The following is a 6,000-nucleotide window of genomic DNA, read 5'->3' on the forward strand; positions in this document are numbered from 1 at the left end:
GGTGAAGACCAGGGGTGTAAGCAGTGTGACTTTAGAGTTAGGGATAGGTAAAGTGACAACTACATGAACTCCAGGACCTAAGGTTCCCCATCGCATCACCCAGGGCATCACATTACCTTCTGTAGCTTGTCATCTTCCCATAATGCATCCTGGTGTCATCTTCTCCAAGTTAACCACGCCCATGTACCCGAGCATCCACATGAGGTAAAAGAAAACCTGATTCATCAGACTAGACCACCTTCTTCCATTGCCCAGTGATCCAGCTCTGATTCTCAAGTGTCCATTGTAGGAGCTTGGGGTGTGTACAGGGTCAGCATGGGTTCTCTGATTGCTCTTCAGCTACGCAGCTCCATACACAGCAAGCTGTGATCCTCAGTGTGTTCTAGCTTCTTTTTATCAGAGCCAGTTTCAGCAGTTTGCCCTACTGCAGAGAAGATCTTATGTGGGATCAAACCAGACGGAGCAGCTTTTGTTCCTCATAAGCATTGAGCACCAATTACAGGTCACCACTGGTCCTTCACTGAAGCAACTATGGTCATAACTAACCCCTGGATACCAGGATATATCCCAGATGTTTTGGAGATGCTCTGACCTAGTGGTCTAGACATTACACTCACTCATTTTTCCTGCTTTCAACACGTCACCTTTGAGAGCTTTGAGATGAGGCCACTGTAATGAAATATGGTTTACAGAATGACATGGGCGTGTCTTCTCGAGACTAAATCGACTGCTTGGAATAAATGTTTTAAGGCTTATCCTAAAACATTTTGTTCTTTTTCTAAAGCTTCGATATGTTTTCTTATTTCATGAAATCTTATCTAAGTTTAATTATATAACTGCACTGGCAGATCATTTGACTTTCGATATTACGCAGATTATTATAATATTTTTGATTAATTCACGTTTAATCTCAGCATTATAAATGTTTTAAAGAGTTTCGTTGATGCCAAATTCCTGTGATATAATTGAAATAAAGCACTTTGATATACTTTGTGACTTGTGATTATTTTCTTTCCTTCATCTTCAACATGAAATCCACCATCGTTCTCGTTCACTCCAAAACCTCCATCACTGAACCACTTCAAAAATCGCATCAGTAAGCCAGTTATTTCCACTTCTTTCCCAAAAACCTGAAGTGTGTAGATACTGGCTGCTCTATTTCCCACCTTATATCTGATATTGTCCATCAGAGCTGTCAGCTCAGCTGTTGGAGAGAAAAATAGTCCAAACCAACTGAGCTAATTAACTACAGTCCAATTCCCAACCCTTTTTTTTACCAATGTGCTAAAAGAGAGCTTTAGAACACACCAGGACTTCCTTAAGTTCTTAAAGAGTCATTAAAGCCTTTGTTCCTGTCTGTAGATTCTCTGTGGTCTACAAATCCTTGATCTGAGAATTATATTTCATATCATCTTTTTCCACAGCTCTCAGATATCACTCTCACTACTATAAAACATTCATCTCTATAGAGAACATTTTATTAACAATGACATTTATAAATCTTCTCTGCTGCATCTTTTACTCTAGGCGGCCCTCAGGGATCGGATCTCGGGCTACTCTTGTTTACATTTTAGTTTTATTATGCAGCTTCACAACTTTGGATTCTCCAGGATGTACAGGATCAAGTGTGAAAGTGTGTCGTGTCAAATCTCTTTCTTGGAGGATCTTCAACTATCAGAACATAAGAGATGATCCAGGTGTATTTGTGAGGTGTTACAGGACATTAGTGCATGATGTGGAGGTGAAGAAGATCCTGGAGAGGATTAAAAGGGTGTAAGGTCTCAATCCTAGTCATGGATTATCACCTTATACCATGGTCTCTTTCCAGCATTAAGGAGTTCAAGCTGTTGTTGATGTTGTTGATGTTTGCAGAGTAAAACTTCATTTTCTTTACACATTTTACATCTGCAGTTCTGCTGCTCCGAATCACACACACTTCTAATACTAATAATGAAGCTGTGGAGTAACTGGATGTTACAATCACAATCCACTATTCACACCTGAACTTCTTCCAGCCAATCACAATCCAGCATTCACATAAAATACTTATTATAAATAGATTTCTCTTTATATAGTGTTTTTTTTGCAGAAACACCCCATGAGTGACGCCTGGAATAAAGCGGGTTGACGATTTGTGATTGTCAGTGGAAATGAAATGTTGTGTGTAAGGCGGATAAAAGAAAACCCTGGTGAGATTTATACCTGCGATAGGAACAGATGAGAGGACTGCAATAAGTTCTTTATGGAAGGCTCGGATCGAGTAGCGGCGGAATGCTAACACTTTTCATGCTGCAATCTGTCACAAAATATAAAAATGTTGCTCTTGAGCACACACAAAAGCTTTTCCTGTATTTCAGCCCTGCTGGATATCCATATCCATCTCCATCTCCATCTCGCATGTTCAGTATTGAAATCCTCCTCTTCACAGGGCTGAGCTCAGGCTGTCTCGCTGTGCTATTACTCGCGGCTTGTCGTTTAAAGTCGAAGGGTTCCTGACAAGATTTACACAGTTCCAGAGTGTCTCAATGAAACCTGCTCTATTTCCTCTTTCGACCTGAAGCTAGAAAAATACCATACATACATGAAAGAATAAACTGCTCTGTGGTGCTGTTGGAGAAAATGAATCAGTGATGATGATCTTATCCTTTTCTAGCTACATTTCACATCCAGGAAATACATTCTCACTTCTTTTTTAGCAGTTGTATGAGGCAGTATAAAAAAATATCAAGAATAGATTTGTAACACGCCCTGATCTTCCACATCTTTTAACTCATGAAAAGCAGATCTTCATGGCTTTGTGCACAGGAGCATTGTCATGCTGGAACACGTTTGGGTCTCCAAGCTCATCCAGTGACGTCCTAAACAATTGTGTAGCTCCAACTTTGTGCAACCGTTTGAAGAAGAACCACATCTGGCTGAGAAAATCAGGTGTCCCAATATAAACATGTGATATTTTAAAAGAAGGAGATTTTGGTGAAATTTGTTTCATTTCTTTAGCAATACAATAAAGTGCAAAAGAAATGCTGAGAAATTGGGTCACAAATTTCCTGTTGAGATTCTGCTCCAGTTCCTCCACACTGCACTGCAGGAAACCTTCTCAGAGATGGACAGAATGAAAGACAGGGAGAAGTGAAATAGAGGGAAAAAACGTCCTTCTGTCACATCTTCTGGTGATGTTGATTTGAATATATTCTCTTCACTCAGCTGGAGCATGTCTTCCTGCTCTCCCACACACTCCTCCTGTAAACGATTACAGCGTCATGTCAACACACACACACACACACACACACACACACACACACACACACACACACACACAGGTTTCATTTTGGTATAAAACAATAGAACTATAATGTGAGGTTTTTCTCCACTGTCAGTGTCGGAGGCAGAAGGCAGCGTTGTCTCTGGATGCTCAGTTTTTCTGGAGCTCGTGATGTTCTCTGACCTACATTATCTGCAAAGTAAAAATAACTTCTGAGCATAGTTCTGCACCATGTCTCCTTTCCTGCTCCTCTACTCATCTGTCAATTACATTCATCCCCCTTTGTGAATTTACAGAAGAATTGGATCCTCGTCCTTCTTTTAATCCTTCTCCTCCTCCTTCTCCTCCTTCTTTCCCTCTTTTTCCTCCTACTTCTCCTTCTCTCTCTCCTCCTTCTCCCCCTTCTTCTCCTCCTTCTCCTTCTTTTCTCCCTTCTCCTCCTTCTCCTCCATTTTCTCTACCTCCTTTTCCTCCTACTTCTTCTCCTCCTCCACGCTCATCTCCTCTTCCTTCTACCCCGTCTCCTCAGCGGTGTTAAGAAAGCCATGTCCGATGTTAACAAGATTGATTACTCGGAGTGTGGAGCGTGGAGCAATCTGGCTGTTTTTCTTTAGGCGTCTTAACAACCGTTGGAACATTTGAGCGTGTTTGGAGAACAGGAGCTGAGGAGGGTTTTGTAATTCCACTAGATCCATTCAGGCTGCAATTTACGCTCATCAAAGCACGCCTCAGGAGAAAAGAGGTCTTTTTCTTTCTGTCCATACAGAACTACACTTCCTGTTGTTCAAGCACTGAAGCTGCGTTTATCCTGCTTCCATTTCCATCTCCAGCCCTGTTGTATCTGATCATATCGAATCCTCATAGCAGCGTGATATCACACTCAATCCCTCAAATAAAACCCACCCACATCTGTCACCACGAAGCACTGTGCCGTTTACTTCGACGAGTACGGATCCAACTCAATCTAAATCAAAATATCAGGACGAAATACAACATCTGACCTTCAGTACAATACAAACTGCCTCAAAAACATCTTCACTGAGTTAAAACTGAGCGTAAAGTACAGAGTGTGGAGTGAGAGAAGGTGAGATCAGTTCACTTCAGCGAGCACTGAGACATTTCACCATCGTCTCTCCTCTCCATTAACATCTCAAAAACATCTCGAAACATAAAACTCACAAAAAACAAGGATTTCTATCACTACAATAAAAAAAAATATCTGAATTATAATCTTATTTTATTTAGTTATTAGGAGGAGTAAAATTGAGATAAAATCCCAATTAGATAACAGTTGGGACGCAGTGCAGAATGTTAAAAAAAGAGAATGTAAGATTTGTAAATCTCATAAACATCAATATACAAATCTCATATATTTACATAAATAAATATTTTTTTCACAACAGAAAATAGAAAACATATCAAATGTTTAAACTGAAAAAAATTACCATTTTAAAATGGATAGAAAAATCACATCTGGGGCAGTCTGCAAACATCTGGAAACTGAGGAAACCAGTTGCAACCAGTTTTGGGAGAGGAATGTTGACCCATTCTGGCCTGGTTATAGGAGTCAAACAGTCCTGGGTCTTTTTTTGTCATTTTTATTTCAAGATGCATCAAAAAAAATGTAAATGATGAAAGGTCTAGACGGCAGACAGACCAGTTCAGCATCCAGACTCTTCTACTACGCAGCCATGCTGTTCTCATAGATGCAGTATGCGGTTTAGATTAAAAAGGTCTTCCTTAAATTGTTGTTCACACAGATTTGTGAAGTTCCGCCCATCTTCACTTCTGAAACACTCTGCCTCTCTAAGATACACTATTTATACACCATCATCTTACTGACCTGCTGTCAATTAACCTCAAACTTTCTTCCAGCTCTTCCACTTACTGTTGTTGTCTCTGTCCCAACTTTTCTGGGACGTGTTGCTGCCATCAATATGACCTTGTTTTGACCTTAAATCAGACCAATTTCCTCAGTTTAAACATTTGATATGTTTTTGATGTTCTGTTGTGAATAAAATATTGGTTTATAAGATTTAAGGTTTAAGATGTTCACCAATCAATGGATCTTTGAGAAGATTAATGGTGAACAGAAATCATGAACAAATGATCAGTTGAATCCAAAATCATCAAACTGACTGAAACTAGAGACAAATCAGACAAGAGGGATGTGGAGAGAGTAGTTCTCTATGGCCACCACTTTCATGGGTTGATCTTGTTAATACTTCTCCAGTGCACCTGTTGTCAAGTTCATTTGCCCCAAAGTAAGTGAAGCTGATTCACAATCACTCCTGCTTCCTTACTGAACAGACTGATCTCCCTGAATGGACTTGGTGTTACACTGTGATCATTCCGTGTTTTTGAGCAGTGTTCCTGAGTGTTTTAGAGTTTTTGAGAGACACATGCATGTTCCTCAGTAATGTAACGGTCTGAAGATTTACTTTGACCAAACAAATCAATAAATGTCCAGATGTTCCACTTTATTTTCATAAAAAAATAAGCATGAAGAGCAGCTTTACACTCTCAGCATCCGGACACTTCGTTTCTCCAAACGTTCAGCTGAAACACTGCTGTAAAATAAAATCGTTTTTCTCTTTGAAATAAATATAGGAGTTACATGTCGAAAATAGCTGCAGGGTTTTTGCCCTGAGTGACGCTCGTGTGTGTGAGAGGAAGTGTGCAGAGTCATGTGAAGATGGAAAATTAGAAACACACAAAAACTGAGAAATGATTATTCT

General features: G+C 39.9%; 1 protein-coding gene across 2 annotated transcripts in view; it reads right to left on the reverse strand.

Annotated features, from left to right (window-relative positions):
- The window catches only part of tspan4a (tetraspanin 4a), a 104,289-nt gene that overhangs the window by 61,646 nt on the left and 36,643 nt on the right, over positions 1-6,000 (reverse strand). The gene's annotated exons all lie outside the window — the stretch shown is intronic.

This window comes from Silurus meridionalis, chromosome 13 (genome assembly GCF_014805685.1).
Source record: "Silurus meridionalis isolate SWU-2019-XX chromosome 13, ASM1480568v1, whole genome shotgun sequence".
NCBI lineage: Eukaryota > Metazoa > Chordata > Actinopteri > Siluriformes > Siluridae > Silurus > Silurus meridionalis.